At 36.7% G+C, this 12,744-nt stretch overlaps 1 protein-coding gene across 3 annotated transcripts in view; it reads right to left on the bottom strand.

Annotated features, from left to right (window-relative positions):
* Positions 1-12,744, bottom strand: part of LOC123538120 (spermatogenesis-associated serine-rich protein 2-like) — a 103,624-nt gene that overhangs the window by 79,876 nt on the left and 11,004 nt on the right. Inside the window, exon 1 of one of the 3 annotated variants that reach the window (XM_053529577.1) lies at positions 721-2,108. The exons of the other annotated variants lie outside the window; for them this stretch is intronic. The gene's annotated coding sequence lies outside the window, so the exon portion shown is untranslated. Of the gene's footprint in view, positions 1-720; positions 2,109-12,744 lie in introns of those variants that run through there. 3 annotated transcript variants of the gene reach the window in all.

The raw sequence follows: 12,744 nt of genomic DNA on the forward strand, positions 1-12,744 counted from the left end.
GTTCAAATAATTAATTATTTTCCCAGAAGCAAGAATATTACCCTAAATATTAAAATATCTATAGAGTTTTAATCCAGTATCTGCAGTAGTTTTGTAGATCTATGGTAACTTGCATGCAAAACTTTAGCCAGGATTTTCTAAGTCCAAAATGTGTCATAATTTACCCAAAATACATATCATGGGACTTGATACTGTGAGGTTGGTTATTGATCTAGAAAAAGAAAATGTAAGTTTCAAAGCTATATGTCTATAAATGATTGCTAAAAATGTTGATGCAGGATGACGATGGATACAGGACTACCCATCTATTCTAATAAAATATGTCACAGATCCCTAAAGCTTTCAAAATACTTTATAACATGTAAATTTCTGAAAATGTGTGATAGCATACAGGAAGTCTAACCCTGTTGCAAGTGTCTGTACCTACAATGCCCACTGAGGCATTTTTGGATGGATATATAATAGCTTTTATACTTACATTTTCAAAGTTTCAAACATTGTATTGGGAATATGGACTAATTACAAAATTACAAAATTTCATTTTTTTCTCTTTTACTGTATTTGCATAAAGACAGATTTTAAACTATATTAGACAAGACTTGCATGTATTTATTGACATGCTCCATGTCTGCAACACATTCACTCATACCTCAGCATTCAGTAAAGCAAGCCTTCAGTTTGATTGATGCTTATTCAGCAGAAATTAAAGACAAAACTTACATCTATATGAAGTCACGCCTACTTAGTCTGATCCATTTTCAATTCAACAAGCCTTAGACATTTCCTTAAAGCAGCAAACTATAATATCATTACAACACTACATAAATATATACCAGTGGATTAAATGATTGTACTTCCTGTTTATAAAAGCCTATTTTTTGAAAATGTCTTCAGTGTCCTTAATCATGAACTTGAGTCAATACTTATATAAACATAAAATCTAACTGATACCCTATGAACAGTTGAATGACTTTACAAAACTTTCAAAATGGTTTGTAGGCATAAACCAAACCAAAATATTTTACAATAAACAGTTTTACTATTTTCAGAGACCATTTATAGTCAATATTTATAACTTTCAGTCTTGAATAATTCATTTGGCACTCACCTACATATTAAAAACTGTAAAGTTTTACAATGTTTTCAGTGCGATAGATTAAGCTTAAGTTTATAGTACAAGAGTACTATTAGTATTCTTTTAAAATTTCATTTAACAAAGTATAAGGGAAAGGAGACTATCATACATTTCATGGTTGCGTCAATCCACAAAATTACATTAAAAAAACTGCCTTTCATTTATTTTTTGTGAGTACAAAATTCAAAATGGAATTGTTGTTGGTTTTTTTCTTTTCATTTTCTTTTTCATTTCATTTATTTTAACTAACTCTGCAATTTATAAACTTGAAAGCTTAAAACCCTCCACATCAGTCAGGGATAGATTAATTTAACATTTTAGATAAAAATATGACTACTGTGCCATGCCTCTCTTCATCATCTCCTTTACTAAAAGGGAAATAATACAGAAGTTATTCAAGATAGAATTATAGCTTTTATGCTGTGCACTTCCTCTCATTTTGCCACATCATTACACTCAAGGAAAGTAAAAAAAACATCATATACTTACGGCAAAAATGTTATGTACATCTATGTATTCAGATATATTGTAAAACCATAATCTTAATGGGGGACTAATTTTTTGAGGATTTCAAAGGTTGAGTCTATCAACAAAATCAAATCCTAGCAAACAAGTAATATTCACATTCATTTCACTAAGGTCAAAATCCCCATGAATAACAGTTCTGTTTTGGTTCAAACCACAAAATATCAAGCCCTTGAAATCAACCAGGGTTTTCCCTTGGAAATTTTGATAGGGGGTCATAATGACCCCTTCATGTTTGACTTTGGGGGTCAATTTCAATTTCAAGGAGTCATTTTTGTAACCTGTTAAAAAACAAATAATGAAATAACAAGAGCTGTCTCCATAGGATGACATATGCCCCCGATGGCACTTTGAATGAGTAGTTATGGCCGATGTTAGAGTTTAGGACCTTTGACCCACGGAGCTGGTCTTGCGCGCGACACGTCGTCTTACTGTGTCACATATTCATGCGTAGTTATTTTAAAATCCATGCATGAATGACAAATATATGAACCGGACACGCCCATCAATGCACTATCATGAAAATAACCTTTAACCTCTAAGTGTGACCTTGACCTTTGAGCTACGGACCTGGGTCTTGCGCGCGACACGTCGTCTTACTGTGGTACACATTCATGCCAAGTTATTTGAAAATCCATCCATGGTTGACTAAGATATGGACCGGACACGCCCATCAATGCACTATCCTTTAAAGTCTAAGTGTGACCTTGACCTTTGAGCTACGGACCTGGGTCTTGCGCGAGACACGTCGTCTTACTGTGGTACACATTCATGCCAAGTTATTTGAAAATCTATCCATCGATGACAAAGATATGGACCGGACACGCCCATCAATGCACTATCCTTTAATGTCTAAGTGTGACCTTGACCTTTGAGCTACGGACCTGGGTCTTGCGCGCGACACGTCGTCTTACTGTGGTACACATTCATGCCAAGTTATTTGAAAATCCATCCATCGATGACAAAGATATGGACCGGACACGCCCATCAATGCACTATCCTTTAATGTCTAAGTGTGACCTTGACCTTTGAGCTACGGACCTGGGTCTTGCGCGCGACACGTCGTCTTACTGTTGTACACATTCATGCCGAGTTATTTGAAAATCCATCCATCGATGACAAAGATATGGACTGGACACGAAAATTGCGGACAGACTGACAGACCAACAGACCGACAGACTGACAGACGGTTCAAAAACTATATGCCTCCCTTCGGGGGCATAAAAATCCAAGAGAAACACTGTAATTGTGTTACATGATGCAGAGTTTTTAACGCTTATATACTTTTATTCAACTTGTCTTTATAATTTCTGCTTTTTTTCTACACATTTTTCTTAAAATCGGACTACAGTTTCAACCATTTGGGTGCATTTGCATGACTGCCGAATAAGTTTAATGTTTAGAAAACTTTTGCAGCCCGATATGAATGATAATACAAGGCCGGCATTACATCTTGCCATTTAATTTTTGTAGATTCTGCTTCCGTTTCGTTTGAGGACGAGGCAGTGACAGAGCTTTCCTCATGTGCAGAAGACAGAAAACATGTCATCTTTCGTTAGTGAGCCATTTTTGTTGAATGTAATGAGACGTGGAGGTTTATCCGATAATTAGATCTAGAACCCAGTCTACCTTACTACTTCGTACTTATGCGTGAATCGGTACTTACTTACAATATTGATAATTGAGTACAAAAATTCGCGACGCCATTATTTTGATATGATTAAGTTGCATCAATAATGACGCATTCAGAATTATTTTAAGGGTCATTTTGAAAATCAGTGTGCTAAAATGCACAAAATCGTGCGTCAAAGAAAACCCCGTGCTTTAAGTTTCAATTCTTCGCACATGTAGATCGCCTTAAAACACTTAAGGGTTAACCAAATCGATGTCAGATAATAGCTGCCTTACCTATTCTTAGAATAGTTGAACATCAAAGTATGATAGACAGATAGACAGAACATTCTGTAAAAAATATTACAGCTGAAACAAACCATATAATTTATACAGACAGCTCTTTAAATTATTGAAATATCTATATGTACGAGGGTTGTCCCAGAAAATCGCGAACTGTTTTTATTATTTCAAAAATAAGCGATGCATCAAATATTATTTTAACTGACGTTATTTCAATGTATACTTGACAGGACGATAGAGTTTAAAATTTGGTATCTGTCATATCATTTAAGTATTTTTTAAATAATGGACGGCAGTCAGTTCAGTTTCCCTCCTACAAAAAGAAGTGGCTCCCTTTTAAATTCATGTAACTTACTTGATATACATCTCAAAGGATTAAAATTTATATCATCGTTAGCGGCAACATGTGACACTTAATTATGTTGCATTTCAAGTCTTTGACATTACTTACGTTAAAATAACGCCAAAATCTTTAAAGTAATGGTCGCACGCACTTTCAGAAATGGCGACGCCAGATTAGTTCGAAGTGCAGGAAGCATTAAAGTATTATGCAGCCCTCTCTTGGAATCACTCGGCCAACCTTCCTTAAAACGTTTGTGCAACGTTAAGACAAGTGTTCTGCTAGCATTTGCCTGACTTCCAGAATTTTCTATTTCTCGTTTCGTTTGTAAAGGAGTCATACTGCGATCTTCACAATCTTTTATTAATACTTTCTGTGCTGCGAACTTTTCTGACGTCACCAATTCCGAAAGTGTGTGCGAACGTTATATAAAAAAAACTGAAACTGCTTTATTTGATTAAACGCCTAATTTTACACATAGTATATTCACCGGCGTTGTACATTAAATTATACCAGATTTATATAGCGCCAAAGGCGCTTTACATAGTTCAAATGCAGCCACACAGGGCGCATAATTCATCCTCTACTAGTACAGACACAGAGCGATCTGACCAGAGGGACAGAGTGAGACAAAGCCCCCACGACAGAGAGATCAGAAATCAGATACAGGCTTATCCGGCTAACTTAGCCTAGCTCGTTTCAATAGACAGCCTGGTTCTTTAACGTGCCCAGTGTATAGCACTGATACACGCAAGGATTGCCTGGGTTCCTGACCAGTACACCTCTAGTTGGGTGGGAAACACTGAAAAGCGTTTCTGAAAATTCCCGAGTAGCTGCCGGGGATCGAACCCCGACCTCAGGATTGCAGGCCTTTTTTTATGCTGATTTTAGGGCCGAAATTCGGCCCCATTCCCCAATCTAAAAAGTATACTTTTTTCCCCACCTTGGCCAAAAATTCCCCATGCAAAAAAAATGAAATTAGTTTTGATTTTCAGTCCTGATTTTAACAACTTTTCAGCAAATATATTCCTCCAAACAATGATTTCGCGACGTAAATTTCCCCTCCAAAAGGGACCTGGTACCCTTCCCCAAATTTACAAAAAAAGGGCTGGATTGGAAGGCCAGTGTGCAAACCACTGAGCTATCCGTCCACCCAATATATAATTACGCGCCACACGCTGCCATTGACGTCAATATAAATTTTAATCCAGTAATATGTATATTGGATAAGTTACATAAATTTAAAAGGAAGCCGCTTCTTTTTGTAGGAGGAAAACTGAGCGTGCGCAGACTAGCACTGACTGCTGTCCATTATTTAAACAAGAGGGTCATGATGACCCTGAATCGCTCACCTGAGTAATATGAGCCACATGTTTCAAATAGCAAACTGACGCTTAATTATTATAAAGTAGGTCAGTAGGTCACATTCATGTTCACTGAAAGACAGTTTTAAGATTGGTGTGCAAAACTGTATATGACATCCAAATTTCAAGGCTGTATCTTGAAAAACCAGAAAGTAGGTCAGTAGGTCAAGGTCACAGTCAAGTGATCCCTAATCACTTGGGTCATCAGGTAATTATAATTAAACAGTCTAGGAAATATGACCTGATAACTTTTGAAGTCATTTTTCCTATATAACTCATAATTATAACAAGTGACCCCCAGGGTGGGGCCTCTTTTCACCCCTGGGGCATAATTTGAACAATTTTGGTAGAGAAACACTAGAAAAGGCAACATACTTAATATCAAAAGCCTAGGCCTCGCAGTTTCAGGCAAGAAGATTTCTAAAGTTTTTTTACAATATAAGTCTATGTACAACACGAGACCCCCCCCTCACCCCACGAGGCAGGGCCTCTTTTCAACCCAGGGGCATAATTTGAACAATTTTGGTAGAGGACCACAAGGCAATGCTATATACAAAATATCAAAGGCCTAGGTCATGTGGTTTTAGACAAGAAGATTTTTAAAGTTTTTTACTATATAAGTCTATGTAAAACTTGTGACCCCCAGGGCGGGGCCTCTTTTCACCCAGGAGCAGAATTTGAACAATCTTGATAGAGGACCATAAGATGATGCCACATTGCAGTTTTGGACAAGAAGATTTTTTAAAGTTTTTCCTTTCGGTTGCCATGGCAACCAGAGTTCTGCATGGAATTGAATTCTTGAATTCTTTGAACAATTTTGAAAGGGGACCACCCAAGGATCATTCCTGTTAAGTTTTGGTGTAATTCTGCCCAGTGGTTTTCAAGAAGATTTTTTTAGAAAATGTTGACTGGCGACGGACGACTGGCGACAGACATTGAGCGGTCACAAAAGCTCACCATGAGCCTTTGGCTCAGGTGAGCTAAAAATACTCCAATAATATGACAGATATTTAATTTCAAACTCTATAGTTCTGGCGAGTATATTGAAATAACATCAGTTAAAATAATTATTTGATGTGTCGCTTATTTTTTAAATAATAAAAAAGTTCGCGATTTTCTGGGACAACCCTCATACACATGAAATATAGACAGGAAACAGTATCACACTTATCACTAAAGTCTCCAGAGATTCAGTGTCAGATCAAAGGATACTGTTTTTCAAGGTGAAAACTTCAGAATATATGTATTGATTAAAAAGAAAGCAGGCAATAACTAGCAAATGTAGTACCAACGTACATGTACTGTACACCATGATGGAAAACATGAGGGCCATAATGGCCCTATATCACTCACCTGTTATCATTGCACTTCAGGACAGGAAGGTCAAACAAGAGGGTCATGATGACCCTGGATCGCTCACCCGAGTAATATGAGCTACATGTTTCAAATGTCAAACTGATGATTTTTAGAAATTTTTTGGAAGATTTTCCGATGTACATTCAAGTAACCCCTGGGGCAGGGCCAATTTTACCCCAGGGGTCATGATTTGAACAATGTTTGTAGAAGTCTACTAGGCAATGTTACATATCAAATACCTAAGATCTAGGCCTTCTGGTTTATTTTTAGCAAATTTATGAAGATTTCCCCCATGTACAATCAAGTAACCCCTGGGGCTGGGTCAATTTGACCCTGGGGGGTCAAGATTTGAACAAATTCTGTAGAGGTCCATTAGGCAATGCTACATGTCAAAGATCTAAGCTCTAGGCCTTCTGGTTTATTTTTAGAACATTTTGAAGATTTTTCTATGTACAATCAAGTAACCCCATGGGGCGGGGTCATGATTTGAACAAATTTTGTAGAAGTCTACTAGGCAATGCTACATGTCAAATATCTAAGACCTAGGCCTTCTGGTTTATTTTTAGAAATTTTTGTTAAGATTTTCCTATGTAAAATCAAGTGACTCCTGGGGCGGGGTCAATTTTAACCCCGGGGGGACATCATTTGAACAAATTTTGTAGAGGTCCACTAGGCAATGCTACAAGTGAAATATCTAAGCTCTAGGCCTTCTGGTTTATTTTTAGAAAATTTTTGAAGATTTTCCTATGTAAAATCAAGTGACCCCTGGGGAGGGGTCAATTTTGACCCCGGGGGTCATGATTTGAACAAATATTGTAGAGGTCTACTAGGCAATGCTACATGTGAAATATCTAAGCTCTAGGCCCTCTGGTTTATTTTTAGAAAAATTTTGAAGATTTTCCTATGTAAAATCAAGTGACCCTTGGGGCGGGGTCAAGTTTGACCCAAGGGTCATGATTTGAACAACTTTAGTACAGGTCCACTAGGCAACGCTACATGTCAAATATCTAAGCTCTAGGGCTTCTGGTTTTTGAGAAGATTTTTTAAGATTTTCCTATGTAAAATAAAGTGACCCCTTGGGCGGGGTCAATTTTGACCCGGGGGTCATGATTTGAACAAACTTGGTAGAGGTCCACTAGGCAATGCTTCACACCAAATATCTAAGCTCTAGGGCTTCTGGTTTTTGAGAAGAAGATTTTTTAAGATTTTCCTATGTAAAATCAAGTGACCCCTGGGGCGGGGTCAATTTTGATCCAGAAGTCATGATTTGAAGAAATTTTGTAGAGGTCCACTAGGCAATGCTTCACACCAAATATCTAAGCTCTAGGGCTTCTGGTTTTTGAGGAGAAGATTTTTAAAGTTTTTCCTTATGGTTGCCATGGCAACCAGAGTTCTGCATGGAATTCAGTTCTTTGAACAATTTTGAAAGGGGGCCACCAAAGGATCATTCCTGTGAAGTTTGGTGAAATTCTGCCCAGTGGTTTTCAAGAAGAAGATTTTTTTAGAAATTGTTGAAGGATGACGCACGACAGACATCAAGCAGTCACAATAGCTCACCTTGTCACTTCGTGACAGGTGAGCTAAAAATGAGACAAATATTTGATTTAAACTGAGACACTGTTTGAACTGAATAGCAATTTATTTCCAATTTGCCCATAAAAATTAGAGGTATCTAATTCCATCTGCTTTGGGTCATTCATAATGGATTTTTTTTAAATTTCAATTCTTGGCTTACTGGAGTTACCAAAAATTTGATAACCATATCAGATAATTGTGGATTACAGGGGTTACCAAAAATTCTGCAAAGACATGTTGACAAACATCATATATATTAATATATGTATAATAGTATTAGTTTCAGTTAGAAACCAAAAGGGCTGCTGACTGGACACCTAGCCTGTATAGTGATGCCAAATTTAATAATCAAAAGACTTATAATTAGTATCAGTGTGGGAAACTGATCGGTAAGGGTGTAACATCAGTAAATGAGATCTATATGTATGTGACTGACAAGGGCAAGGTTGTGAGGTTGGAAAAATGACCAATGAATGATAGTTATTACTCAATGTTATTATGGAATTAGGCAGGAAATGAATGTTGATTATAAGACAGGAATAACAGGTGTGTCTTGATTTGAGAGAAAGGGAGCCGAGAGAAATAAAATATTAACCCTTACCCCGCTAAGTTTCTATAATGAACTTGTCCATCTTTCAATTTGGACAGTTCCATTGTAGTGTTATTTCTAGAGCTCAAAAAGGGCAGGGTGCTGTTCGAAAGGGGCAGGGTGCTCTTTTAGACGTGAAAGTTACCATAGCAGTAGTTGCATTTCTAGATGTCTATAGTTAATATTCAATTTATCTTTATTGCACACTTAAAAGAAATGTCACATAATAAAGTGGTAAATCTTCCCAAAACCAGTAACAAAGTTTACAAAGGCTTTTTACTTACTTTAAAGTTTAGGTTAAACCATTCAGGCCTTTCTCTTAAAAATGTCACCAAGAATGTCAACTTACTCATATGAATATGAAATAGTGGAGGGCCTAATATAAGCTTAATCTTGAAACCAAGATCATGTTGCAAACAACATAGTAAAAGGCCTGTTTCAGGTCACATTGTAAACTAATAATTATCAAAAGTCATGTTGTATTGATCAGGTTTTTCATCAATATTTCATTAACAGAAAAGTGCTATAAGTCAGGTTAAAGTTTACTAAAACACATACCAAAATATTCTATCCGGATACTGGTACACTTTTGGAATGTTGTCTGAGTTTACATGACCCACTAGGGTAAAACCAGAGATAGTTCCTCAAATTTTGCTGTTTCTCATCATAAAAAATACACCGTCAGCTGTTTTGAAGGAAATAATGGAAAAATTGCACACGACATCGGGAGTAATAAGACACCTGAATGGACATTCTAAACTTATTTTTTCTTTCGATATTCATTAAAATTTGTGCATTTTCTAGTTTAAATTACAGTAGAATCAAACTGCATTGATATATACTTGTTATTATACTAAACAACGGTCTAATTTAAATTGTGCACAAAGAAATCTAGGGCACTTTTCACGTGCTCGGTAATCAGCTGGCCGCTTACGTGGTAAGCGTAAGATACGAACGCCTTTTTGACATTTAACAGGATCCATACTCTTTATCAATTAGTTTTAACACTTCATTGATTCTCATTACCTGTGTGCACTCGCCGTGACGTAATTTGCTGATCAAAAAATCGTCGAGGCATGTCAGCAGGGAAATTGACGGGATTTAGCAGAGAGGGCACATTTTAAGGGCAACGTGGCGGCAGTAAGAAAGGGCAGGGCGGGGCGCCCTGATGCGTCGCTCTAGAAATAACACTACATTAACAGCATTACCACTGACTTTTTGAAAAGTGGGTACATGTACCCACATACTTCAGTAAATGTGGGTACATGACAAAAAAGTTGAGTACAAACCATACAAATTGATAAACAAGAGGGCCATGAAGGCCCTGTATCGCTCACCTGACCTACTGGCCTAAAGATCATCAAGATTAACATTCTGACCAAGTTTCATTAAGATATGGTCATAAATGTGGCCTCTAAAGTGTTAAATAGCTTTTCCTTCGATTTGACCCAGTGACCTAGTTTTTGACCAGACATGACCCAGATTCGAACCTGACCTAAAGATCACCAAGATTAACATTCTGACTAAGTTTCGTGAAGATACAGTCTTAAATGTGGCCTCTAGAGTGTTAACAAGCTTTTCCTTTGATTTGATCTAGTGACCTAGTTTTTTAACCCACCTGACCCAGATTTGAACTTGACTCATAGATCATCAAGATTAAAATTCTGACCAAGTTTCATTAAGATATGGTCATAAATGTGGCCTCTACAGTGTAAACTAGATTTTCCTTTGATTTGACCTGGTGACCTAGTTTTTAAATCTACATGACCCAGATTCAAACTGGACCTTGAGATCATCAAGATTAACATTCTGACCAAATTTCATGAAGATATAGTCATAATTCTGGCCTCTACAGTGTTAACAAACTTTTCTTTTGATTTGACCTGGCGACCTAGTTTTTTACCCTGGATGACCCAATATTGAACACGTCCAAGACTTTATTGAGGGTAACATTCTGACCAAGTTTCATTAAGATTGGGCCCAAATTGTGACCTCTAGAGTGTTAACAAGCTTTTCCTTTGATCTGACCTGGTGACCTGGTTTTTGACCCCAGATGACCCAATATCGAACTCGTCCAAGATCTTATTGAGGGTAACATTCTGACCAAGTTTCATTAAGATTGGGCCAAAAATGTGACCTCTAGAGTGTTAACAAGCTTTCCCTTCGATTTGACCTGGTGACCTAGTTTTTGACCCCAGGCCCCGTGTTCACAAAACATTTTCAGTCTCAGCTGAGTTTGATAATTGAAACTTTATTTGCCATTTATATCTAAATAGCATGTTTAAAAGTAAATTTTAAGTTAATAACTATTTTCAAATGACTTTTCGGTATTGATGGTCAGTTTCAATTGGAATTAAGTCTTGAAGTTTTAGTAAAACTAATAATAAATTTTCAAGCTCAAACTCAGCTGAGTTCGAAAAATGTTTTGTGAACACGGAGCCTGATGACCCAATATTGAACTCGTCCAAGATTTTATTGAGGGTAACATTCTGACTAAGTTTCATTAAGATTGGGCCAAAATTGTGACCTCTAGTGTTAACAAGCTTCTCCTTCGATTTGACCTGGTGACCTATTTCTGACCCAAGATGACCCAATATCGAATTTGTCCAAGATTTTATTGAAGGTAAGATTCTGACCAAGTTTCATTAAGATTGGGCCAAAAATGTGACCTCTAGAGTGTTAACAAGCTTTTCCTTCGATTTGACCAGGTGACCTGGTTTTTGACCCCAGATGACCCAATATCGAACTCGTCCAAGATTTTATTGAGGGTAACATTCTGACCAAGTTTCATTAAGTTTGGGCTCAAATTGTGACCTCTAGGGTGTTAACAGTCAAATTGTTGACGACGGACACAGGGCGATCACTAAAGCTCACCTTTGAGCACTTCGTGCTCAGGTGAGCTAAAAAATGTTCCAACTGAAACCATCTTTCAATCTGGACAGTTCCATTAACAGCATTCCCACTGACGCTTTGAAAAGTGGGTACATGTACCCATATTCTTCAGTAAATGTGGGTACATGATAAAAAAGTTGGGTACAAACCATACAAATTGATAAAAAAAATGTTCCAAGTTCTGAAACAAAACTGTAAAGAAGTATATGAGAAGTGACACTTTTATTCACTTATTCAATTCGCATGCGCTTTCGCATTTCAATGAAAAACATAAAACAGGGTATTTATAACTTTTGTTTTTTCACGAAACACTTAAAACACTTTTTATTTTTCAGTTATCATTTTTCATGTTTATCATAGGCTTTGAATAATCATACATTTATGCATATCTTCAGTTGTTTGTATCCAGGTGTCACTGAAAATACCATTTTAGTATGTGACATGACCCCTTGTGAATTCTTGTCAAGAATGATCATTACTTTTTGTGACGAAAGTCAGGGCTTAAGCCAGGCTAAGATTTTAGGGAGAAGTCACTTCTCCCTCAGCTAAATTTAGGGAGAAGGGGAGAGATTTTTAGGGAGAAGTGACAAGATTTTAGGGAAAATGTGGAAATATTTTAACGCCATGACATGCAAGTTGAAAAAGGAACTAAATATGCTTAATATAATGTTACTATTTTTATTATTTCCTGTCTTGGTTTAAGTCTATTGATTTAAAGTAAATAACAAATTCACTCAAAATGTCAATGATTCTGTTTTCTTATCCTTGTAAACCTTGTGAATCTAATGTGATTAAACTGCAAATTAAAGTTTTTTTTCACTCTTGCAATGATTGCCCAAACCAAGAAAACCCTTTGAATATAAATACAATTTAAAAAAGTTAATTCCATATCAGCAAAAAAAAATCAACTTCCAGTGCACTCATAGTCACAGTCACTTTAAATATGCTGGTTCTGAATTAAATAGGTGTCAATAGCAGTGACATCACTATGACATCACATGGAATACAGTTTTCTTTGATCTGCTGGTGTCGGCACACATTAAAAGAAACAGTT

Source organism: Mercenaria mercenaria, chromosome 18 (genome assembly GCF_021730395.1).
Source record: "Mercenaria mercenaria strain notata chromosome 18, MADL_Memer_1, whole genome shotgun sequence".
Taxonomy (NCBI): Eukaryota; Metazoa; Mollusca; class Bivalvia; order Venerida; family Veneridae; genus Mercenaria; species Mercenaria mercenaria.